This window comes from Mesoplodon mirus (genome assembly GCF_964341445.2).
Source record: "Mesoplodon mirus genome assembly, chromosome: 8".
NCBI classification, from domain to species: domain Eukaryota; kingdom Metazoa; phylum Chordata; class Mammalia; order Artiodactyla; family Ziphiidae; genus Mesoplodon; species Mesoplodon mirus.
The window spans coordinates 58,136,748-58,164,245 of record NC_138984.1 but is presented as its reverse complement, the minus strand read 5'-3'; the positions used below and the strand labels follow the sequence as shown (position 1 = coordinate 58,164,245).

The following is a 27,498-nucleotide window of genomic DNA, read 5'->3' as shown; positions in this document are numbered from 1 at the left end:
GAGAGGAGTTAGATGTAAATTAAGTAGAAAAAAACTCAGATGGAACCAGAAATGGAACTTGATTGTCAGTATATTAAATACTAGAATAGATTACTTACTGGTTATAAATCTCCGGCTCTGGAGTATTTTAAAGAGTTAAAACAAACAAACCATCTCTTCTGAATCATGATTTCTCTTGGTCTCTTCCAGCTTTTTGACTATTCAACTCCCACTATTAACAGCTTCAACAGTAACAACCTGTAGGCTATTTTTTTAAAACCATCTATTTTCTTAGTCAACAGTCATTATAAAACCTATATGAACAGAATCATAATTAGGTTTGCATAGTTTGAGTACAGAAAGTAGACTATTGTGAATCTTTCCTTTTCTTCAGGGGAAAAACAAATGTTCACAGGACAGATTCTATTTATGTTGTTGCTTTCCTTACAAATTAAATATTAAGATACTAAAAAGAATTGATGATTCCACAGTAATTCAAGGTTCTATTTATGAAAAGCTATTTTCTAAATCCTGGATAAGAGGATTCAAAATTTTTATTTTGTTACTTATGAGACATTATTCTGGTTAGAAGGAAAAAGAGCTAAGATTTATTGGTGACTCTTATTAATACCCTTACTTAAAATGTGATGATAGCATTATGGTTGTTTCCATTTAATGTTTTCCATTAATACTATTTTAGTGATAAAGCAAGTGATATTTTTGAGCTTGGCTCAGATTTGAATTTATAGATACAATAAAGGATTACAACGAGTATATATGTATACTATTTGCAATGTTCATGGGAAACACTATTAACTCAAAATAATGATGATTAAATAAAACAGTAGACATCTGTCAGCTCAATCGTCATTAAACATTATTAAAATAGGCTTGTGGAGTAATAGTCACTAGTTCAGCAATCGTTAATTGATGGCAGATCTCAATTTTTAAATAAATAACTTTTTATTTATTAAAAATTCTTTATTAGAATTGTACATAATGGGAAATTTGGAAAATTAGGAAACATGAAACAAAGTTGAAGTAAAAATTACCAGTACTATTACTACACCAACAGCAATTATTAACATTTTAGAATATTAATATTCATGCTGTGTTTTAAAAATACAAATAATCTTGCTATTGATAAAATTTTGTCCTAATCTTTTTCTAACTATTTTAACATGAACACTTTGCTATGTTGTGATTAACAATCTATAAATACTATTTTTCATAGGGGTACATTATTTATCATGAGGATTACCATGATATTTTGACCTTTCCAATATTTTTGGACATTTTGATTGTTTCCAAATTTTGGCTGTAAATCTTTTCAAACATTTTTGATAATTCCTCAAAATACAATTGCTTTTTTTTTTCATAACTAGCAACTGTTTTGAGATATAATTCACCTACCATAGAATTAATATACTTAAAATGCTAAGTCAATGGTTTGGGATATAGTCACAGAGTTGTGCAACCATCACCACTATCTAATTTTAGAACATTTTCATCACTCTAAAGGGAAGCTCCATACCCATTAGTAATTCTCATGTTTCTCCTAACTTCTTAGCCCTAAGACAATGACAGATCTACTTTCTTTCTCTGTAGATTTGCCTATTATGGACATTACAGGTAAATGGAATCATCTGGTAAACAGTCCTTTGTGATGGACTTCTTTCACTTAGCATAAAGTTCATCCATGTTGTAGCTTCAGTACTTAATTATTTTTTTGTCAAATAATATTATATTATATGGATATATGACATTTTATTTATCCATTCACTAGTCGCTTGACATTTGAGTTGTTTCCACTTTTTTGACTATTGGAAATAAAGCTGCCAGGAACATTCATATACACATTTTGGTGTGGATATTTGTTCTTTATTTCCCTAAGATGTATACCTAGAAATGAGCATGATAGGTCATATGGTAACTCTATGTTTAACCTTTTGGGGAGGTATCAGACTCTTTTCCAAACTGGTTGAAACATTTTGCATTCCCACAGCAGTGTGTGAGGTGTTGAATTTTTCCACATCCTCACCAAGAATTGTTATTATCTTTTTTTTTTAATAGCCATTCCAATGGGAATGAAATGATATCTTATTGTGACTTTGATTTGCATTTCCCTGATGCCTAATGATTTTGAGCATTATTTGATGTGCTTATTCATCATTTGTATATATTGAGAAGGAAATGTCTATTCAGATTCTTTGCCCAATTTTTTAATTATTTTTTTAATGTTGAACTCCTAGAGTTCTTCATTTATTCTAGATAAAATCCCTTATAAAGTATGTGATTTGCAAAAGTTTTCTCCCATTCTATGTTTGTCTTTTCCCTTTTGATGTAGTGTGAAACACAAAAGTTTAAATTTTAATGAAGTCCAATTTATTCATTTTTTAAATTTTGTTGCTTGTGCCTTTGGTGTCCTATCTAAGAAACCATTACTTAATCCAAGGGTGCTATAATTTAATGCTATATTTCCTTTTAAGTGTTATGTTTTAGCTTTTATATTTAGGTCAATCCGTTTTGACCTAATTTTCATATATAGATGTGAATATCTATGTGGACTTGCATGTGGATATCCAGTTATCCCAGCACCATTTTTTGAAAAGGCTATTCTTTCCACTATTGAATTGTATTGACAATTTGTTGAAAATCAATTGGCTGTAAATGTGAGGTTTATTTCTGGACTTTTAAATTCAATTCCACTGACCTGTAGATCTATCTTTATGAGTACCTATTGTCTTGATTACTGTAGCTTTGTAGTAGATTTTGAAATTTGAAGTGTGAGTCCTTCAACTTTGTTCCTCTTTTTCAAGATTGTTTTGTCTATTCTTGGTCTCTTGCATTGTCATGTAAATTTCAAGCATGGAACCTGGACCTAATGTGGACATGTTTTTGGATTGGCTTGTCAATTTTGGCAAATAAACCAATTGAGATTTCAACAGGGATTGTGATGAATCTATAGAAAAAAACAGGGGAGTATTGTGATCTTCCAGTACAGTAACGTGTTATATCTTCCTATATACTTGGTCTTCTTTAATTTCTTTCAAAAATGATTTGCAGTTTTCAGTGTATAAGTTTTATACCTCTTTTGTTAACTTTATTCCTATTTTTGAATGCTACTGAAAGCATTAAGTAGCTACTTAATTTTATTTTTTGGATTATTCATTGTAAGTGTATAGAAGTACAGTTAATTTTATATATTGACTCCATATCCTGAAACCTTACTGAACTCTTTTATTAGTTGGAATAGGTTTTTGTAGTGGATTCCTTAGTTTTTGCTATATACAAGATCATGCCATCTGCAAATAGAGTGAGCATACTTCTTTGTTTTAAATCTGGATGCCTTTTACTTCAACTTCTACTGTTTCTTCTTTCTATCTTTTTTTTTCTCTCCTCTTTCTCTTCCTTCTCCTCTTTCTTTGTTTTTTGCCTAATTTCCCTGACTAAAATCTGTAGTATGCAGACATCCTTGTCTTGTTCTTGATCTTAAGGGGAAACCTCCAATATTTAGATATTAACTAACTATGTGATGTGAGCTGTTTTTTTATTAGTAGTATTTTGTAGATGCCCTTTATCAGATTGAAGATCTCTCTATTCCTATTTCATTGAACATTTTTATCATAAAGGAGTGCTGAATTTGGTTGAATGCTTTTTCTATCTATTGAGACAATCATGTAGCTTTTGTTATTTGTTCCAATTGTATGATGTACTACATTAATATATTTCCAGATGTTAAAGCTTTGATGTCTCTTTCCATGTTTTTGTCTGGGTAGCTACTTGGCTTACAATTTAGCTTGTTGCTTTCATAAGGTAAAACCTCCTCTTAGTTACTTACAACAAAAATCTTCATTGTTTTGGATAGCACGCTTAGAGTTGAACTTTTCCACACTCTGTTTAAAATAAAGTCAGTTGCTTTGGGGAGAGTCTTGGAGTTCTCTATTCTTATGGACTGCTTCTCATTCTGAGTAAAATCCGTGAGTCACTGATCCTGGCATTAGACAGGATGATAATCTCTAGCTTGTCTCTCTTGGCATGGAACTCTGCTCCAGCAACAAGGGGAAGTAGGGCAATCAAGATCCTAGTGTTCACAGTCTTCTTCTCCTGAGGCAGAACTTTCCCTCTACAGTTGGGGGCTGGGTCAGGCAGGGAATCCCTGAGCTTTCACTGCATTCACCTGGAGTTTAGTGTCTGCAACTTGGATTTGGAGGGCATGAGAAATGCTGGTGTCCTGCCTTGTCTGGTAAGACTCCTTATTAGGAGCCAAGGAGAAAGAGAACCCCATCTTCTTATACATGTCTGCCCATAGTAGAGCTTCCATCCAGCTGAACTGATACAGTGAAGGGGGGACTGTTCTTACTAAGATTTGGTAAATTTTCTTGAATAATTTTTTTCTTAATTTACCACATACCCTTTAGTCAATTTGAGAGATTTTAAACTTTTTTAAAAATCATTTTTACCATTTTTGCTTGTTTCCCTGGAGATTGGACCCACTATGCTCCTCATGCCAGCATTCTGAAAGTAGAATTCTTGACATTTAATATTCAAGTATGTATGAACCAGTGACATTGTCTGAACTCTGTCTGACAAAGTGTTTCCATAAATTTGTGCAAGAAATATGAGAACAAGTGGCTAAATCTTAATTTAAATAATTATTTATTAGAGACTGATGTCTCTACTGAAGTGAGACAAGATTTTGAAGTAGACTTTACTACAGTCATTAAATGAGTGCACAAAGATTATATAGTTGTTTAGGTGCAGAAAAAAATAATAGCTGAAAATTAAACATAAATTTTTTTTACACTTTAAAAATTTTATCTAAAACAGAAAAATGTTTCTGTGACTATGTTATTCCAAAATTATAGCTAAAAAATGATTTGAGATATACATGACATTTTAGAAAAGGCAAAACTATGAAGACAGTGGAGGTATCAGTGATTGGGAGTGGGGAGAGGTGGAGGGAGGGATGAGTAGGTTGAACATAGGGAATTTTCAGGGTAGTGAAACTATTCTGTATAATACAATGATGTATTATACAGAATACATTGTATAATACAATGATGGTGGCATGTCATTATACATTTGTCACACCCATAGAATATACAATACTGAGTGATTCCTAATATAAACTATGAACTATGAACTTTGGGTTATAATGATGTGTCAATGGAGGCTCCTTAATTGTAATAAATGTACCACTCTAGTACTAAGGAACTCTGTGTCAGCTCTAGCCGCTTCGGTTTTCCCATGTACATGAATGAACGAGCTTTCACATGATTACATTCCCTAGCATTCTGCCCACCCCAGCTGATGTCAAGCAGAGCAGAGACATCAGAGCAGGAAAAACTGCCCCTGCTGAGCCCTGCCCCTATTGCAGTTTCATAAACAATACTGTTGCTTTCAGCCACTAAGTTTTGGGATGATTTGTTACACAGCCTTAGAAACTGGCACAGGCACGAGACTCATAGATAGCCTCATGCACCAGCAGGCAGACAGCAGAGCAAGAAGAATTACAACTCTACAGCCTGTGGAATGAAAACCACATTCACAGAAAGATAGACAAAATGAAAAGACAGAGGACTTTGTACCAGATGAGGGAACAAGATAAAACCCCAGAAAAACAACTACATGAAGTGGAGACAGGCAACCTTCCAGAAAAAGAATTCAGAATAATGATAGTGAAGATGATCCAGGACCTTGCAAAAGAACAGAGGCAAAGATCGAGAAGATGCAAGAAATGTTTAACAAGGACCTGGAAGAATTAAAGAACAAACACCTAGAAGAATTAAAGAACAAACAAAGAGAGATGAACAATACAATAACTGAAATGAAAAATACACTAGAAGGAATCAATAGCAGAATAACTGAGGCAGAAGAATGGATAAGTGACCTGGAAGACAGAATGGTGGTATTCACTACTATGGAACAGAATAAAGAAAAAAGAATGAAAAGAAGTGAAGACAGCCTAAGAGACCTCTGGGACAATATTAAATGCAACAACATTGGCATTATAGGGGTCCCAGAAGGAGAAGAGAGAGAGAAAGAACCCAAGAAAATATTTGAAGAGATTATAGTTGAAGATGTACCTATCATGGGAAAGGAAATAGCCACCCAAATCCAGGAAGGGCAGAGAGTCCCAGGCAGAATAAACCCAAAAAGAAATACGCCAAGACACATAGTGATCGAATTGACAAAAAATAAAGACAGAGAAAAATTATTGAAAACAACAAGGGTAAAATAACAAATAATATACAAGGGAACTCCCATAAGGGTAACAGCTGATTTTACAGCAGAAACCCTACAAGCCAGAAGGGAGTGGTACAATATATTTAAAGTGATGAAAGGGAAAAACCTACACCCAACATTACTCTAGCTGGCAAGGATCTCATTCAGAATCGATGGAGAAATCAAAAGCTTTACAGAAAAGCAAAAGCTAAGAGAATTCAGCACCACCAGCCAGCTCTACAACAAATGCTAAAGGAACTTCTCTAAGTAGGAAACACAAGAGAAGAAAATGATCTACAAAAACAAACCCATAACAATTAAGAAAATGGTAATAGGAATATCCATATCAATAATTACCTTAAATATGAATGGATTAAATGCTCCAACCAAAAGACACAGGCTTGTTGAATGGATACAAAAACAAGACCCATATATATGCTGTCTACAAGAGACCCACTTCAGACCTAGGGACACATACAGACTGAAAGTGAGGGGATGGAAAAAGATATTCCATGCAAATGGAAATCAAGAGAAGGCTGAAGTAGCAATACTCATATCAGAAAAAATAGACTTTAAAATCAAGAATGTTACAAGAGACGAGGAAGGACACTACATAATGATCAAGGGATCAATCCAAGAAGAAGATATAACAATTATAAATATATATGCACCCAACATAGGAGCACCTCAATACATAAGGCAACTGCTAACAGCTTTACGAGAGGAAATCGACAGTAACACAATAATACTGGGGGACTTTAACACCTCAATTACACCAATGGACAGATCATCTAGACAGAAAATTATTAAGAAAATAGAAGCTTTAAATGACAGAATAGATGAGAGAGATTTAATTGATATTTACAGGACATTCCATCCCAAAACAGCAGAGTACACTTTCTTCTCAAGTGCACATGGAACATCCTCCAGGACAGATCACATCTTGGGTCACAAATCAAGCCTTAGTAAATTTAAGAAAATTGAAATCATATCAAGCATCTTTTCTGACCACAACGCTATGAGATTAGAAATAAATTACAGGGAAAAAAAGGTAAAAAACACAAACACATGGAGGCTAAACAATACATTACTAAATAACCAAGAGATCACTGAAGAAATCAAAGAGGAAATCAAAAGATACCTGGAGACAAATAACAATGAAAACACAATGATCCAAAACCTATGGGATGCAGCAAAAGAAGTTCTAAGAGGGATGTTTATAGCAATACAAGCCTACCTCAAGAAACACAAAAAATCTCAAATAAACAATCTAACCTTACAACTAAAGGAAATAGGGAAAGAAGAACAAACAAAACCCAAAGTCAGTAGAAGGAAAGAATCATAAATATCAGAGCAGAAATAAATGAAATAGAAAAAAGAAAACAATAGCAAAGATCAAGAAAACTAAAAGCTGGTTCTTTGAGAAGGTAAACAAAATTGATAAACCTTCAGCCAGACTCATCAAGAAAAATAGAGAGAGGACTCAAATCAATAAAATTAGAAATGAAAAAGGAGAAGTTACAGTGGACACCACAGAAATACAATGCATCATAAGAGACTACTACTAGCAACTCTATGCCAATAAAATGGACAACCTGAAAGAAATGCATAAATTCTTAGAAAGGTATAACCTTCCAACACTGAGCCAGAAATAGAAAATATGAACAGACCAATCACAAGTAATGAAATTGAAACTGTGATTAAAAATCTTCCAACAAACAAAAGTCCAGGACCAGATGGCTTCACAGGTGAATTCTATCAAACATTCAGGGAAGAGCTAACACCCATCCTTCTCAAACTCTTCCAAAATATTGCAGAGGAAGGAACACTCCCAAACTCATTCTATGTGGCCACCATCACCCTGATACCAAAAGCACACAAAGATACTACAAAAAAAGGAAATTACACACCAATATCACTGATGAATATAGATGCAAAAATCCTCAACAAAATACTAGCAAACAGAATCTGACAACACATTAAAAGGATCATACACCATGATCGAGTGGGATTGATCCCAGGGATGCAAGGATTCTTCAATATACGCAAATCAATCAATGTGATACACCATATTAACAAATTGAATAAAAACCATATGATCATCTCAATAGATGCAGAAAAAGCTTTTGACAAAATTCAACACCACTTATGATAAAAACTCTCCAGAAAGTGGGCATAGATGGAAGCTTCCTCAACATAGTAAAGGCCATATACAACAAACCCACCTCAAACATCATTCTCAACGGTGAAAAACTGAAAGCATTTCCTCTAAGATCAGGAGCAAGACAAGGATGTCCACTCACGCCACTATTATTCAACATAGTTTTGGAAGCCTTAGCCATGGCAATCAGAGAAGAAAAAGAAATAAAAGGAATTCAATTGGAAAAGAAGTAAAACTGTCACTGTTTGCAGAAGACATGATACTATACATAGAGAAACCTAAAGATGCCACCAGAAAACTACTAGAGCTAATCAATGAATTTGGTAAAGTTGCAGGGTACAAAATTAATGCACAGAAATCTCTTACATTCCTATACATTAACAATGAAAGATCAGAAAGAGAAATTAGGGAAACAATCCCATTCACCATTGCAACAAAAAGAATAAAATACCTAGGAATAAACCTACCTAAGGAGGTAAAAGGCCTGTACTCAGAAAACTATGACACTGATGAAAGAAATCAGAGATGACACACACAGATCGAGAGATGTACCATGTTCTTGCTTTGGAAGCATCAATATTGTGAAAATGACTATACTACCCAAAGCAATCTACAGATTCAATGCAATCCCTATCAAATTACCAGTGGGACTTTTTCCAGAATTGGAACAAAAAAATCTTAAAATTTGTATGGAGACACAGAAGACCCCGAATAGCCAAAGCAGTCTTGAGGGAAAAAAACAGAGCTGGAGGAATCAGGCTCCCCACCTCAAACTATACTACAAAGCTACAGTAATCAAGACAGGATGGTAGTGGCACAAAAACACAAATACAGATCAATAGTACAGGATTGAAAGCCCAGAGGTAAACCCACGTACCTATGGGCAACTAATCTATGACAAAGGAGGCAAGGATATGTAGTGGAAAAAAGAAAGTCAGTCTCTTCAATAAGTGGTGCTGGGAAAACTGCACAGCTACATGTAAAATAATGAAACTAGAACACTCCCTAACACCATACACAAAAATAAAAATGGATTAGAGACCTAAATGTAAGACCAGACACTATAAAACTCTTACAGGAAAAGATAGGAAAAACACTCTTTGAGATAAATCACAGCAAGATCTTTTTTTGCCTCACCTCCTAGAGTAATGGAAATTAAAACAAAAAAAACCCAAATGGGACCTAATGAAACTTAAAAGCTTTTGCACAGCAAAGGAAACCATAAATAAGACGAAAAGACAACCCTCAAAATGGGAGAAAATATTTGCAAACGAAGGAACTGAGAAAGGATTAATCTCCAAAATTTACAAGCTCCTCATGCAGCTCAATATCAAAAAAACAAAAAGCCCAATCCAGGGGCTTCCCTGGTGGCACAGTGGTTGGGAGTCTGCCTGCCGATGCAGGGGACACGGGTTCGTGCCCCGGTCCGGGAGGATCCCACATGGTGCGGAGCGGCTGGGCCCGTGAGCCATGACCGCTCGGCCTGCGTGTCCGGAGCCTGTGCTCTGCAACGGGAGAGGCCACAACAGGGAGAGGCCCTTATACCGCAAAAAAACCCCAAAAAAACCAAAAAACCCAATCCAAAAATGGGCAGAAGAGCTAAACAGACATTTCTCCAAAGAAGATATACAGATTGCCAACCAACACATGAAAGGATGCTCAGCATCACTAATTATTAGAAAAATGCAAATCAAAACTACAATGAGGTATCACCTCACACCAGTTATAATGGGCATCATCAGAAAATCTACAAACAACAAATGCTGGAGAGGGTGTGGAGAAAAGCGAACCCTCTTGCACTGTTGGTGGGAATGTAAGTTGATACAGCAACTATGGGGAAAAGTATGGAGGTTCCTTAAAAACCTAAAAATAAAACTACCATATGACCCAGCAATCCCACTACTGGGCATATACCCAGAGAAAACCACAACTCAAAAAGACACATGCACCCCAATGTTCATTGCAGTACTATTTACAATAGCCAGGTCATGGAAGCAACCTAAATGCCCATCAACAGATGAATGGATAAAGAAGATGTGGTACGTATATACAATGGAATATTACTCAGCCATAAAAAGGAACAAAACTGGGTCATTTGTAGAGATGTGGATGGATCTAGAGACTGTCATACAGAGTGACGTAAGTCAGAAAGAGAAAAACAAATATCGCATATCAACGCATATATGTGGAACCTAGGAAAATGGTACAGATGAACTGGTTTGCAGGGCAGAAATAGAGACACAGAGGTAGAGAACAAATATGTGGACACCCAGTGGGGGGAAAGTCGTGGGGGATGGGTGGTGGTGAGATGAACTGGGAGATTGAGATTGACATGTATACACTAATATGTATAAAATAGGTAATTAATAAGAACCTGCTGTATAAAAAAATAAATTTAATTTAATTTAAAAATTTAAAAAAAAAAAAGGGCTTCCCTGGTGACGCAGTGGTTGAGAGTCCACCTGCCGATGCAGGGGAAACGGGTTTGTGCCCCGGTCTGGGAAGATCCCACATGCCGCGGAGCAGCTGGGCCCGTGAGCCATGGCCGCTGGGCCTGTGCGTCCGGAGCCTGTGCTCCACAATGGGAGAGGCCACAACAGTGAGAGGCCCACATACTGCAAAAAAAAAGAAGAAAAAAAATTAAAAAAAGAAAGAAACTGGCGCAGAAGCCCATATTGTTGAAGTGACATGTCCAAAAATGCACATCTGTGAGTGACAGAATTGTTGACTGATAATTGTGTTTTCATTGAGTTTAATGTTTCTTCTGCTTCACCATGTGTTTCCATTTTTTTTTAATAGGATGTGTTGTCAGATTTTGCTTCATTTTTCTTATGGCTATTTGAAAGAAAACAGTAGGGTTTTGATTTTTTTCCCTTCTTGCTACCATAGTGTCTTCTTTGTTGTTAATGAATATGGCTTTACCTTGAAAGTAAAGGCCAAAACACTTCCCTTTTATTCTATTGCATAAAATGGCTTCACTTTGCCTGCTGCTGGCAAAAATCTGACTAAAAGGCAGTAACAAATAATCAGGAATTCACGACCTTTCCTTATATGCATGTGGTGAGAAATTAAGTGCTCAAATTCAGAAAAAAACATGACTACCCTGTACACATTTGTGAATTCAGAATAATCACAATAAAATATGGGATTAATTAAAATACACAAGCTAACCTTGTGATGCATAACTTGCATTATTTCCAGGTTATTATCAGTGCTCTGAGCACTGGAATTTTTCAACTATGATTCAAGCTAAATTGGTTTTAATGATTTCAGTTTAGGTGACTAGCAAAATAAAATAATTAGGAAAAAAGTGTACATACGCACCTGCTTAGCAAAACTACATTTTGATTCAATATTAGATAAAATAAGTTCTTTATTTATCAATGAACTTTTTACTACATTTTTAACCTAGATTTAAAAACTTCTTGTTTCAGTTTATCTGCTTTTAGAAAAGATAATCAATCATCTTAATTTATTGCTATTTTTGCCACCTCTATAAATACAAAGGAAAAAATGATGCTTATATATGGGGGAATTGGAGAAGTGCTGAAGAGTCTCTCCTACTCACAAAGTTCTTTCATTGTTGGAACAGAAACATACCACTATCCCCAGAAGGCCCCTTTAAGTGTTTATTTATCAACTGTATCATGAACCATATATTAATCCAAGCCTGGACAACTTCCCACAGATATCACAGAACCTCAGAACAATCCTGTGAGACAGGCTTTATTCTCATTTTAAGAATTTTTGCTCAGGCTCAGAGAGGTTAAATAACTTGTTCAAAGTCCCACATTTGATACACTGTGGCGCCCGAATACATATCTAGTTCTCTGCTTCCTCTGAAGTTCAATTCTCTTTCCACCTTAACATATTCCCTCTGCTAAATAGTAATAGTTTATTTAATTACTTAATGCTTTGACTCTAAAGAGACAAGTTATAAGCTAATATATAGTCATTGTGAAGAAGTGGGCCACAGACAGAGTTTTCATACTGAAGATAACAAAATGGCTCTTGCCTTGGGTAGGAAGTCGGGGAGGTAGGGCAGTGGAGCACCTGGGTTCGTGAAGAAAATATTTTATTAAATGGAGCAAATCTGATGAAGGACAAAAATGAGAGAGGGAGAAAAGGGAGAGTGAACTCTCAAAGTGGAAAGAATTTAAAAAAAATATTCACCCATTTTGCAGATTGTTCCAGGTTAGTCATAATTTTAAAGAAACAAACAAGTGCTCATTATTCATTTGAAAGAAGAATGCACTTTTATAGTGATTTTTTAAAAGTTAAAAACTGCCTGATCCAATTAGGTTGATTCTTCTCCTATTACAAAATGCAACAGAAAATGTGTCTTTATTTTAAAGAGTTTCAATCATAGAAATTGACCATTTAGACTTAGGTATTGCTTTTAAATTCAGTAGAGTTAATTATTTTGAACAGGTTGACCTTCAATTCTTTAGCATAATTTTGCATATTCTTTCACATTTCAACCATCTTTTAATACGTTGCTTCGAAAAGAATACCATGACATAAATGTAAAGTTTTGGGAGGCTACAAACTTTCATATGCATCTTAGCTTCCAAGAGTTTTCTCATTAAAAGTGAGCACTCTGTGTCCTGTTTACTTTTTTCTACTACTGAAATCATTTCTTTTTTAGTTTGAAAAATAATGATATATTTGAATTTATTCTTTTTAGGCAGCAAATAATTGGAAATCCAATATTATTACTGAATTGTGCTGTTATTCATTAGCCAGCTTCATTGGCTCAACAATCTTGAGCGTCTACTTTGTGCCAAACACTCTTCTACATACTGAAGTTGCAGCAGAAACAAAACTGACATCTCTGTTCACATGGAGCTTATATCCTAGTAGGAAAACTAGATCACAGATACTCACAAACACCATCCCCCCCAATATAATTTGATGTCAGATAGTTATAAGTGCTAAGAAGGAAAAGCAGTTTAAAGGGTGAAAGATTCAAAGTGGCTGCTATTTTAGATTGTGTGTCCAGGGAAAACTTTGAGAGGTGAATTTTAGCTTGAATTAAAGAAAAGTGAATCCTGCACAGATTCATTGGAAAGCAGAGGCATTGTAAGCCCTAAGATAGAAGTGTGTTGATGTGTTGAACTAGTAAGGAGGCTGGTGGGGCTGCAGTCCTGTGATCCAAGCTGGCCGAGAAGTAAATTCCCTGACATTTGGGTGGAACTTGACTCCTTATCTTCTACTTCTTGTGCCGTATGAGTAACTTCACAGCAATAATCCAATCTTTAATTCTCTCTGCCAACCAGATACGACTGGAGGCTTATCTGATGGTGTGACCCAAACCTTAATTTCTAAAGGGTCTGAATCCTTGGTCATACTTCTCAGACTGGGGCTTCTGCGTGTGTCTTTTCAGGGAAAGTACTAGAAGACTCCTGATTGAATGACTCAGGTTCCATACATACTCGTCCCTGGCTGTATAGTATGAAAGCAGCCCTACTTCCTCATGTTGCTCAGGGTCCATACTGGTTTGGAGGCTTCTCTTTTCACCTGCTGATCCCTAGGCACAAGAAGTGCAAAGTGTCTCGGCAGCAGCTGTAGCTTGTAGTTCAATGGGACCCTTGCCATGGTCCTTTGGCAAAAGTGTATCCCCTTTGCAACCAGGAGCTCCAACCCTACAGAATCCAGAGTTGCAGAGAAGGAAAGCACAAAATTCTCCAGTGGGTCATTGAGAGTATTGGTTTCATCTTTTCATTCTTTTTTTTTTTTTTTTTTTTTTTTTTGTGGTACGCGGGCCTCTCACTGTTGGGGCCTCTCCCATTGTGGAGCACAGGCTCCGGATGCGCAGGCTCAGTGGCCATGGCTCACGGGCCCAGCCGCTCCGCGGCATGTGGGATCTTCTCGGACCGGGGCACGAACCCGCGTCCCCTGCATCGGCAGGCGGACTCTCAACCACTGCACCACCAGGGAAGCCCCATCTTTTAATTCTTAATGCACTATCCTCAGAAGCAATCACTGATCTGATTTTTAGCACCATATGTTAGTTTTTCCAACTCTAGAAGTTTATTTAAGTGGAATCACATAATACGTATTCTTTTGTGTCTTGTTTCTTTCCCTTCAGACAATATTTTTGAGATCCATCATACCGTTGCCTGTGTTAGTAGTGTGTTTCTTTTTATTGTTGAGTAATATCCCATTGTGTGAATATACCATAGCCTATTTATCTATTCTTCCATTGATGAATGTCTTTGTATATTTCTAGTTTGTGGCTCATATGGATAAAGCTTTGGACTTTCTTGTACATAGCTTTTTGTGGGCATAGTTTTCATTATTTAACTTTGTGATCTAATCATCAAATTTCATACATTGGGATAAAACAACAGCAACAAAAGAAGACATATATTGTGGGATTTATAGGAAGACATTCTTCTTCATATGTGTCTTAAAGACTTCGTCATGGCATGCATTCGTTCAATTTGAAGTCCAAGGGAAGACTGCAGGCCCACTTAGTCACTCACTACATTTCCTGAAGCACTAGAGTTTCCTTTTGTAGGCTCCTATCCAATTATCTACTAGTTTGTCACAGTTTATCTTTTAAGATCTAAGAGGCTTGAAGCTCAAGGTAATATAGCAGGAAGGAAGGATACACACATACACACACACACATACACACACACAAAATATACATATATAGAGAAAATTGTTCTGTCTCTTCTTTGATAATTGGAAACATTTCAAGTTAGCTACTTCAGAAAAAGTTCTGTCCTTGATCGACCCTTCTTAAGATGTTCTATCACTAGCTTTCTAAAACTATTTCATTTGTATTCTTACTGAATCAAAATTTCTTAAGGAGTCTTGTTTTTCTTTATCTCCCTAGGATGTATTACATTTTTCAGAATGTCTGAGCCTACCTTATTATTATTTCTTATTAAATTACATCTCTCTTCACTTACTTGATAATTTAAGCTGATATGGGATTTTTTTTTCTGTTTCATTGTAGTTAGTTTTCTGATATAATCTTTAACCTCTCATCAGCATAAGCATGGTTTAATTGAGGTGAAAAATCACCCTTTGCCTGAGCTGCTCTAAGACTGTTTTTAGTAAATTTGTTCCTCATTCTGCTAAGAGCAAGAATATGACTATTTCTAATATGTACCCTCCAAAGCCTAGCTCATATGAATACCTTCTTTGCTTCAAGGTTTTGTTTGTTTTTTCAAGTATTTCTTCATTCTTAAAATGCAAACTTTGTGGTTAATATAGTATAGTTCTGGTAAAATTTTGCTGCAATTGTTGGAATTTCTTAGTTTACTGAATGGGTAGAATACTGAGTGTTATCCAATTAAATTATATTAAAGATTAGAGATTTTTGACATATTTTATTATCATAAAATCTTCTGAATCTGTTCAGGAATGGTTATTAAAATGAAGACTTCTTTTCAAGCTGGTGGACCACTGTTTAACCTTTTACTATGGAAACGTTCAAAAAAAAAAAAAGTAGAGGGAAGAGTATAATGAACTCCCCCTACCACTCCACGCCCATCACCTGTATCAATTCATGACCAATTTGTTTCATCTAATTCAAGTAAATTCAAGACATCATATAATTTCATTATTAAGTTGTACTGGACAATATGAGACAAATACTGTGTCTTTTTGTGTATAGCTTGTCAAACACTGTTGTAATTTTAAATATTCAAAATTTCAGAAAGTGCTGACTCAAGCTTAAACTTTGTGAAATCACATTTTGCTCATTTAACTAACAGTTGATATATAATGAAATTTATTTTAAAATAATTACTATAATGATATCCTGCCACCTTAATTTAATATTTTGTCATAGGAGGGAATATATAGTTTCATTAATAGGACACAATGCATAATCATTCTTTAACTGATTCAATAATCAGCTAAAGTGTTACTACCTTAGGAAATTATTTCTTATCCTCTGAGCAAATTATATTTTATCTTACACTTCTTTGCTCTATATAATACTCTGATTTTAACACTATTGTTTTTACCATTACTTTATTCAATTTGTATTATTGTTAATTGAATATTACATGTATTCAAATATCACGTATGGAAAGCTGGAGATAGGCATTGTGAATCCATAATGAACAAAAACCAGGTTCAGTCTATTGGAAAGGAAGATGCATAAAAGGGAGCTGTGCAATACTCTGAGTTAAGTACAACTATAGAGATAAGTACAAGTTATTATGAAAGCAACAAGGAGGATGATGAACTAGACTGGAATAATCAAGAAGCCTTCCTGGAGGAGGAATGCATGAGTCTTATTGTCTGAATAATAGTTTCCTGGGTAATGAGGTGCAAAATAAATGACATGAGAAAAGGCATAGAGATGAGAAGTGATATGATGGGTGTGTGTACTGAGAGTGAGAGTGAAGGCAGTTACAACTAGGGCAGTGCTGCTAGAGTCAAGCCTGAGGCAGGAAGTGTACTAGACGAAACCCAAGAAGTACGACGGGCTGAATCTTACCAAAGAGGGAAGCAAGGTGCATGCCCTGTAACTGAATAATGTCGTCAAATATAGGGGAAAACATATTAAAATTATTGATATTTAATTTTTTCTTATACCTTTTAAAAATGTATATTTTTGCATGTTGTATATGTGTTTACATGTATAATGGATTAACACATATTATGTAGGCAGAGAGAGTGAATACTCAAATTATTTTACTCATCAGAAAAGTTTGGAGGCCACTGTTCTTGATCATAGATGTCCTCATATGACTTACTGAGGAATCTGAACTTCATCCGAGGTCATGAGAAACCTAGGAACATGACCAGTGGTAAGTGAGAAGGTCTGATTTGCATTTTAACTAAGTTGCCCTGATAGTTGTGAGAATGGGTTTGAGGAGGATAAAATTGTAGGAATTTAAAAAAAAAATTAGGAGGCTGTTACAACCATTCAGAAGAGAGATGGTAAGGACCTGAATGAAACTCTAGTGGTTCGTGCAGATTGAAATAAATAAATAAATAAAAGGAGTTAAAACGTGCAGGACTTGGTGATTCACTGGATGTGGTGGTAAATAGATGCAGAAGGGATCAAGGACAATGCTCAGATCTTTGGGTGATGAGGAGTCTGTTCGTCCCATCAACTTAGAGAGAGCACAGAGTGGGTTTAGGGCAGCTCTGGTAGGTTTATCTTCTGACATATTGAATTTGAACTTTTTTATGGCATGAAGGCATGCAGCCATGCTAGGTTATTCATTCACTGAGCTTTTATATCATTACAGTCCAAAGTAATGCACTGGCTTCTCAGGAGCTAACTAGAAAGATTATATGGAGCCTTCCTTTTCATGTACTCTCAGTATAGGTTGAGAAACAACTGTGACTTACTATAAAATGGTAGGTGATATAGATGACTACCAAGTACTTACAAGAGGGTGATTGGTTCTCTGGGAAGACTGAAGGAGGCTTCTTGGTCATTTTGGTATCCCTTAGAATACACTTAGCCTTCAAAAAGTATTGATATACATTTTTTTAAATTTTTAGCAAGAATTTGTTCATTGTACTTTTTTCTGAAAGCTAAGAACACATTTTTTTTTTAACATCTTTATTGGAGTATAATTGCTTTACAATGTTGTGTTAGTTTCTGCTGTATAACAAAGTGAATCAGCTATATATATACATCCATCCCCACATCTCCTCCCTCTTTCATCTCCCTCCCACCCTCTCTATCCCACCCCTCTAGGTGGACACAAAGCACCGAGCTGATCTCCCTGTCAGAGCACATTTATATACTGTGTTTTATTATCATGTTAACTATGATTCAATAACAGTAAAATCAAACTAGAAAATAATTATAAGATTCTTAAACATCTGTCTGTCATATATATGATATGCATAGACATTTAAGACAGCCATTGAGGACAGAAATTATATTGATTCTTTAACAGTGTTAATAATAACTCTTCTCTATTCTGAAAAAAAAATTTTTTTTGGCCTGCCTTTTAAGTACAATAAACACTGACAATGTCAAGTAATCTTTAGAGCAAATTTTCTGTATAACTTTCAATAGTAAACTTAACTTTGCCTTCCTGAAAATATGAGATGTCACTATGCATCCAAATCAATGTTAACTTTTAATATAAATAATTCATAGCTAGTTGGCTTTGAAAATATATAGCAATGCTGAGTGTTTGCTTTCAATAAATTTTCTACTGTTTTTGTTATTTCCTTAGATGATAATAATTCATATTAGATGTTTGTCCTTTTAGAGAGGAAATATTAAAATATTTTCTGTCTAGTTTCACATTTATAAAGATGGTAGTATGTTAAACTAAAACCACATTAAAACTTCAAAAGCATACAAAATTGCCAAATTTATTAGTTAGTATACCTTTCATTTTGTTATATACTCTGTATTTTTAATTTTAATAGTTGATACTTTATTATGTATATTATGCACTAGACATCAAGTACTGTAACAAAGCATTTATTTATTTATCCTCACAGCAACTCTATTATTCCCAATTTACATATTGGAAAACTGAATGGAAAGGTTAAGGAACTTTCCCATGTCATAGAGCCTTTAAGTAGTAGAACTGGGATCTATAACTCAGGCAATCAGGACACAGTATGCAAGATGTTAGTTATTATGCTACATTCCTCTCTTTAGTAAACTTCTTAAGTAAGGAAATTTTTTTTTTCCACCAGAGTTAATGAAGAAAAAAGAAATCCAAACTTATTTGCTGGAAAATCCTGTTTTTAAAGTTTATACTCCATTTTTGTCTGATTTATTAATTTGAGGTATAATATAGAAATCAAGCATTTGAGGAACAAGATTTCTGCCTTTTCCCTATTCAAAAATAAAAGTGGTACAAAATGTCATTGTTTTCTGAAACAGGTTGATGGTTTCCTGAATAAATGTCTGAGTAGGTGTCCCCTGAAGATATATCTACTCAATATGCTGTCTCAATTTTACAGCTTAGTTTTGGAAGTCTAAAACAGAATAAATTAAAACAATTTCTCCTTGGAGCTGCCATCGGTCCTCTCCAAATGTGAAAAAGATGAGAGCGTGACAGGACATTTTAGTTCTCATATGTTACCTGAAAGTCAAAATTAGGCACATAAGGGCTGTGAGAACTAACTTAATGCATATGAAAAACAGCACAGTGCAATTGCTTTGAAGAGAAAAAACAGTGAATGCTTAAGAAAATGTGAAAGATTCTTTTTGTTACCCTGAGAGGAAACAGTTCAAAACCTGAAAATGGAATTGCTTTTATAATAATTATGTTTAATGCAAATTCCATTCAGGACACAAAAGCTAGGCAGGCATATATTTCTTACTTGATAAAAGAGTAATTTAAAAGAGAATGTACATTATCTAAGGTTTCATAACATTGTACCTTAAGGGGATTAAGATATCTAAAACCTTTGAAGTCTGCAGATTTTATTTTATTTACTCACAAGATGGAGTTCTTGCTGATTTGTTACTGTAGGAAAATTGCCCATTAGTGTTTGTATTGATTTGCCTTTCTCAAAATGAAAGAAACAAATGTAATTCATTAGCACTTTATTATTGAATCCCTTTTATTATGGAATAAGAACTTGGGTCATTATTAACCTGCAAAATATTTGAAAAAATGATTTCAAAATTGGAAAAGAATAAAAAGTACAACTTAATTCTTATCTGTTCCCAGGCATCTGATAATTCAGAACTGGCTGTCATCACAGCTTTTGCTCACAACTCTTCCTGAAATGATCTTGTTGTTCCCCCACTCCTATTATGAAGGTGATTGCATTTATTAAATTGGTTCTTTCTCTAAACTAAGTTTCTAGGAACTATATTGTGCATCTTTCCTAATCCAAATGCTCTCCAGTCTTCAAGGATCAGCCAAAGCCTCACTTCTTCCTTGAAATCTTCCCGATGACCTTGACTTCGACCTTGCTTTCCTCTCAGTTTCTATAACACCATAGTCTGCTCCAGAGGTTTCAACTGGTGAACCATGGCACAGAATGTGCCAAAAATGGGGCATGACTGGAAAGTAGCAGCTGCACTGGTAGTACTAAACCTTTCATTTTTATCAGACAACTTACTAGTTAAACAAAAAGAGATCTCACTCTTTATTTATTTATTTATTTATTATTTTATTAAAATTATTTACTTATAAAGAATATATATTATTACTGTATTACATATTATGACTGAATACATTATAAAATATATACCCAAATAGAAATTTTAAAAGGATAAGGGACAAAAAGTAAAAACTACAATTTTAACATTTTCTTGCACTGCCTTGGATTTTCTTAATTTTCCTAGTTGTTCCCTAGAGTGTGTTTACTCAACTTTGATGTGACTTGTCTATAACATATGATTTGATATATTAAAACATGTATATGTTATATATATATTTTATATATATATAATATCTTATCTACTTCTAAGAATCATTTTATGTAGCTTCCCAAAAATGCAGGAATTTCAATGAGATGAACGATTAAGATGGAACAAATGAGTGCCAAGAGAAAAATTAGGGAAAAAGAAACATGAAATGAGAGATAAGATCACATTGTAAAAGTCTATATTTTTGCTAGAAGTTTGCAGCAAATTTAATTTTTATATTTCTAACAACCAGTGTGGGAAGAGGAACATAATCAATTTCAGGGCTCACAATGTCTATATAATCAAAAAAAAAAAACCAAAAAAAACAAACCAAGCAAAGAATACATACCGGTAGCCTAGGATACAAACATAGTTCAGTAAAAGCCAGCTTATTGGGAATGGAGAAGCATCAAAGCAAAGTAATCTCCCTATGAGCTACCTTATAATTTGACCTGATTCAGGCATAGATTGCAGAACAGTAATTTCTAACAGATCTGGGGCCCGTGGCATATCAGAATCAAGTAAACAATTTTTTTAAAATTTTTTTTTCAAGTTAAAGCCCTCCCCAAACTGGAGAAAAAAAATACCTCCCCCAAAGCTGATATTCTGGAGGTTATATCAAGCTCTTTTCTCCCCCTTCTCCCCTTGAAAATCCCTTTGGCAAAGAGACATTAATAACAATGAGATTGTAATGGGGATTACCGTGGGATGTAGTGGGGAGTAGCATTTTATAATAGAAGTCTCCTTCTCAAGATCTTGGACCCTGTTAAATAACAAGTGTTTTTCTTCTTATCTGTATCTTTGACAGGTTAACTAGTAATTCTCAACCTGCAAACTATTCCAGACTAAGCAATTTTAAATCTCTAAGGCGTGACTGCATCTTCCTTTCAAAACTTCCCCGGGCAATTCTAGTGGGCAGCCAGCCATTTGAGAGCTAAGAAATTTAAATTATTTAAAGGCTGACCTGTTGCTGAGAATGGGAGCAATGATTAGAGAGGGCTTCTTTTTGATGAGTGGCTAACCAGAAAGGGGCGGGGATGATAAATTGAGATGAGAGAGGAGGGGAGGAGCTGAGGATAAGGTGTGAGGCTGGGGCCCAATATGAAGCTGCCACTGAAAAAATGCCTGTGGTGGGGTGGCCAGGGCGCCTTTTAGAATAAGGACATTTGATTTTCAATTTGAAGCTTTTATGTTACGATAATAAATCTTCATATCCCATGCCTCCATGAATTCTACTGCACTGTTTGTATTTCAAGCTTGTATGTATAGTTCTGCACATGATATGGGTGGGAGAGTAAGACATGGATTAAGGAGAAAAAACTGAGTCCTGTATCTGGGCTGAAATGACACGGAACAGAAACAAAATATTACATTGAGACACATGATGATTGGAAAATGCAGGAGTGATATTATAAAGTGTCTTCTTTCCAAATATTAGAGAAGATGATTTTTGAAAGTATAAAAAACAGAGTTTGAATTAGAGGTAACTGTCATATCTGTCAAAGTTTTAGAAAAAAAAAATCAGTTTGGAAACCACAGTCTCAGCTAAACTAGAGGAATTAATGGATGTGGGGCTTGAAGGCAGCCTTTGAGAATGCAGAAACAATTTATTTTGTGGCCTGTCTATTAAGGTCACTGCTGATAAGTAGCAAAAAAAAATGAAAAAAAATTAAAAAGCCAGTAAACACATGGAGAATGCTTATATTTGACTTTAAAATAAGAAAGGTGTCAGCAACCAGCTCATCTGAAAGTGGTAGCAAATATCTGAAGTCCAAGTAAGAGTTGGTGGTTAGAGTGGGGCGGGGGACATTGTTCATTTTGATTGCAGCAGAGTTAAAGTGCAGGTTCAGTGTAAGCATTGATACCAAGAGCTTGTACTGGCTCCATACAGCCAAATCTTATTTGTATATAAAAACAAAACCTAAAAATATAGCAACAAAATCCTGACAGCTTTCTCTATAAGGTAGTAAGGAGTGTATCTGTTGACAATTGTTGAATAGCCATAGGTAAAAAATTCTCTAGAACCCAACACTGAAGTTTATCAAGAAACCAGAACACACTTTATATAGAATTTTCCATAAGTTAACTTTTGGGATTGAGCATAACTGTTTTTATTTTTAAAGTATGGGATAGAGTATAATGGGTCCAGCAGGATAGAAACAAAAAAACTGAGTAGGTAAATTGAGCTAGTCAGATTTGTAAATTTTAGTACTTTGGAATTGTCCTTAAGTAATTTTTTTTTGTAAATAAAATTTTATTGGAATATAGCCATGCCCATTTAGTTACATATTTTTATTTATTTATTTATTATTGATGTATAGTTGATTTACAATATTATGTTAGTTTCAGATAGATAACATAGTGATTCAATATTTCTATAAATCATACTCCATGTAAAGTTATTACAAAATAGTGGCTATAATTCCCTGTGCTGTATAATATATCCTGTTACTAATCTATTTTATACATAGTAGTTTGTTATCTCTATATCCCATACCTCTATCTTGCCCCTCCCCACTTTCCTCTTGCCACTGGTATCCACTAGTTTGTTTTCTATATCTGTAAATCCATTTCTGTTTTGCTATATACATTCATTTGTTTTATTTTTTAGATTCCATATTTAAATGATAACACAGAGTATTTGTATTTCTCTGTCTGACTTATTTCACTAAGCATACTACTCTAGTCATTTGCTTTCATTTGCTTTTCTTATCTAACAAGGTAAACACTATGAACCAAGGTAAATAAGCATGGTGGCTAGTTCCTGGAAATAAGAGAATCTAGAATTTCTTGCATGTTCTTCTGTAGTAGGAGGTCTTCATGGTTGAATCAGCCAGATATGAAGAGGGTGGTGGAGTTCAACAGTAGTTGTAGAAGGTCTATAGTGTAGATTATTATTTCGGGGAAAATTGTTTCAGATAATTAATTAATGTATTACTGTATTAAAATAAGCCCTACCTGCTAAAGCCATTCTATGACTCAGCAATTCTACCTCTGTTTATGTACCCAATAGAAATGATACTGTATGTCCTCTATAAGACATGGATGAGAATGTTCATATCATTGTTCATAGTAGTCAGAAATTGAATACAGTCTGAGTGTCCAAAATAGGTACATAGTTTATAATTATATGTTACTTATTGTCATATGTCTTAGGATAGTTTATTTTAAATTCAACTCCAGAAGTAAAATCTATGATTTCAGGGACTGTCATGTTCAACACTGTACTCCTATGCCTATATGGATGCTTAGCACACACTAAGTATTATGTAAGTATCTGTTGAATGGGGATAATTAAAGTTAAAAAAATCATATTTTGGAAGAAGTGTCAGAACACAGTTGTGATAGTCTTTCTTCCCTTTCTGTCTTTATATGTATTTCCACTTTGTATCTTTAAGGTTTGTGGTAAAATTTTATCATCTTTCCACCTTATTCTATTATAATTAAAACACTCTTGACCTACCTTATGTATATTTTACAGATATTCCCAGATATTAGAAGACATATTCTTATATCTTAGTGAATTTATTCCATTTAGAGCGTGGAGGTGTGCAATGTGTATGTGAAAAACAAGGAAAGGAGATTTGGATGAAAATAAGTGATTTAATTATTCTATCCTCTTGGTCCTCCTTAATGCACCACTACATGATTGATTTGCTTGCTAATATCCCAAATATAAGTAATAAAAGAGTGTAAGGAAACATCTCCATTCCTTCAGTGCTGTAATCTAGTGGACTTGATCATGTAGAGATAGCCTCAGCATTACAAATTAATCTATTATTCACATAGTGAATATTCATGAAATGTCTACTGCACTTGTGACTGCCTTGGTAAATGTTGGGTCTATTGCAGTCCCTACCTATGATATAACTCACAGTCAATTTCTAAGAAGAAATACAAAGATGCAATTTCAGCTCAATATGATAATAAAAGTATGCACAAGATGTAGTGGCATATGTGAGAAAAAAATGCTCCCTAATTATACTAAATAAAATTTTGCAGGACTGGCAAAGCTATTAGAGAGAAATAGAAAAGTAAGGGTCACATAAATATTTAGTGTCCTTTTTTTCTAATACTTGTGAAGACTATTGTTAATGTCTTCTTTGAACTCATAAAAATGCTTGTCTTTACTACTTATATGCTGCTCCTGCTACATTATTGTGAATTGTTAGTCATTTTTCATGTGCATACCTTCTGTTCCTTAATTAGCTTATAAACTTTCTCACAGTAAGAGCTTTGTCTTCCTTGTATACCCTCCCAACCAGTCTTTGTACAGCACACCACATTCATTCATTTATTCACCAGATGTTTACTTTGAGCTTACTATGTACCAGGCACTATTCTAGGTGCCAGGGATCGGGCAGTGAGCAAAATTAAGTCCCAGCCCTCAAAGAGATTATATTTCTGTGAGACAATACAGACACTAAACAAACAAACCAATAAATATGTAATGTGTTTGACAGTAAAAAATGCTACAGAGAAAAATAGGTTTGTAAGGGAAATGGAACATGGCAAGGAAATAATTTCTGTAGAGAGCAGTCAGGGAAAGTTTCAGTAAGAAGGAATACTTGAGCTAAGACAGAGCTGTGCAGATAGCTGGGAAAAGAACATTCCAAGCAGAAGAAAAAGTGATGTAAAGAACCTTAGACTGAACAGCATTTGGTTTGTTTTAGGACGAGGAAGGTCTTATTACTAGAGGGGGGAGAGTAGAAGGATAGTAGGTGAAAGAGACTTGAAGGATGTGGGTAGATCTTGAAGGTCTTGGGAAGGAACTTTACTTTTACATTGGATGAGATGGAAAATGATTAGAAAGTTTGAGTGGAGAGGAAAGAAATTATCTTATTTACTTTTTAATAGGGTGACAGTGGACCCTCAGTAGAGAAAAGGCTCATGAGGAAAGGAGTCCTGAGGCAAAAGTAGAAGCTGGAACTAAGCTAGAGGTTATTGCAATACTTCAGACAAGAGTTAATAATGGCTTGGATTATAAGTGGAGAGTGTGAGAAGTGGTGGGATGAGGGATCTGATTTGAAAGAAGAATAAGAAGAGCCAAAATATTTGGTTATAGGTTGAAGATGAGAGTAGTTGGTGATGGATTAGATGTGAAGTGTGAGGAAAAGTGATCAAGGACAATATGAGGTTTTTAGCCCAAGCAACAAAGGATGGAGGTGCCTTCCATCATACCATCAAGGCATGGGGAGCTGCCATATGGAAGACTGAGAGAGAAGAACGTTTCAGGTAGAAATCCAAAATTGGTCTTTTGCAATCAAGATTGCCTTTTCTTACATACAAGTGGAGATACAATGTAGGCAGTTGGATATATGGATCTAATGTTAGCAGAAGAGAATAGGACTCTTCATATAATACTTAATATTTATACAAAAATGATGCTTATTTTTGTTGATTGATTCACTCTTTCAATCATGAAAACATATCAACTGATAGTTTGACAAAACTGGAAAAATGAAACAAGTCCTTGCTTTCCAGATATATATATATATATATATATATATATATATATTTTTTTTTTTTTTGTATGTGGGCCTTTCACTGTTGTGGCCTCTTCCATTGTGGAGCACAGGCTCCGGACGCGCAGGCTCAGCGGCCATGGCTTATGGGCCCAGCCAATCCGTGGCATGTGGGATCTTCCCGGACTGGGACATGAACCCATGTCCCCTGCATCGGCAGGCAGACTCTCAATCACTGCGCCACCAGGAAAACCCTCTAGATATATATTTGAAAATGGTATCTCTGCTCTGATTCACGCAAGTGTGTATCTGACTTAACCATTGTTGGGAACAGGGGCTATTTGGAATTCTTCCCCAGACAGGTAATAGAATTTAGACTATATTTCATTTGAAATAGAATCCCCAAACTTACTGATAAATGGCTTTATTATGCTAATTGCTTTTTCTTTATTTCCATAGTCTGTCTCTGTGCCAGATGGAAATTATATTGGTCTTAAAGGATTTGTTCTTCAAATGCCCATGTAGGTCACAACACAAACAAACACTTACTTAGTTGGTGGCAAATTTATTATTTAATGATTTGTCCCCAGTGTCTTTCTAGTGGCTGTATTTAACATCATTGATCTATAATTGCTACCCTTTATGCATATGCATGCACATATATTTCATTTATAGTCTTTAGGCACATTTTTCATTCAAATATTCAAAAAGCACTGTTATTTAAAGACTCTATGATAGCATAGAGCCATTCTTCAAGTATTCTTAAGCCAATTTGTACAAAGAGAGTTTGAAAAAGAATGCACAGGGTTTGTAGTTGACATTTGGGAAACTAGTACCTCAGAAGGAATAATTAGTTGATAAGGGAAGGAATAATTAGTTGATAAGGTATTTTTAAGGCTTTATATATTTTGAATGACCTTATACATAAAACACCCTTGGTATATTTAAAATGCCCTTATGTTTCTTTCCATTCTCTCTCTACTTTGAGACTTTGTTGATTATCCCCAGTAGTATTCTCTTTATATGCAGAGCTCAGACATAAGAATAGATGTTAAAAGAAAAACTGTAGTCCAAAATAATTTGGTTTGATATCAAGATTGCAAATTCATGGGGGATAAGTATTTATTGAGTTAAAATGAATAGGAAAATGGAGAAAAAATAAAAAGGATGTGATAGACTGTTTCCACATATATTTCAAAAATGCTTTAAAACATTTGACTAGGTTCTCTCATGTGGTTTTAATATCTTTCTTACCATTTTTGTTAATAAATTTTCCTGAAGAACACTTATACTCCAGCACACCCAGGATGATAACCCCAAAATGCTGATGCAATGTGCTCCTA

General features: G+C 34.9%; 1 protein-coding gene across 1 annotated transcript in view; it reads left to right on the top strand.

Annotated features, from left to right (window-relative positions):
- The window catches only part of LRP1B (LDL receptor related protein 1B), a gene marked incomplete at its 3' end in the record, with an annotated part of 2,351,282 nt that overhangs the window by 1,809,897 nt on the left and 513,887 nt on the right, over window positions 1–27,498 (top strand). The window lies entirely within an intron of this gene.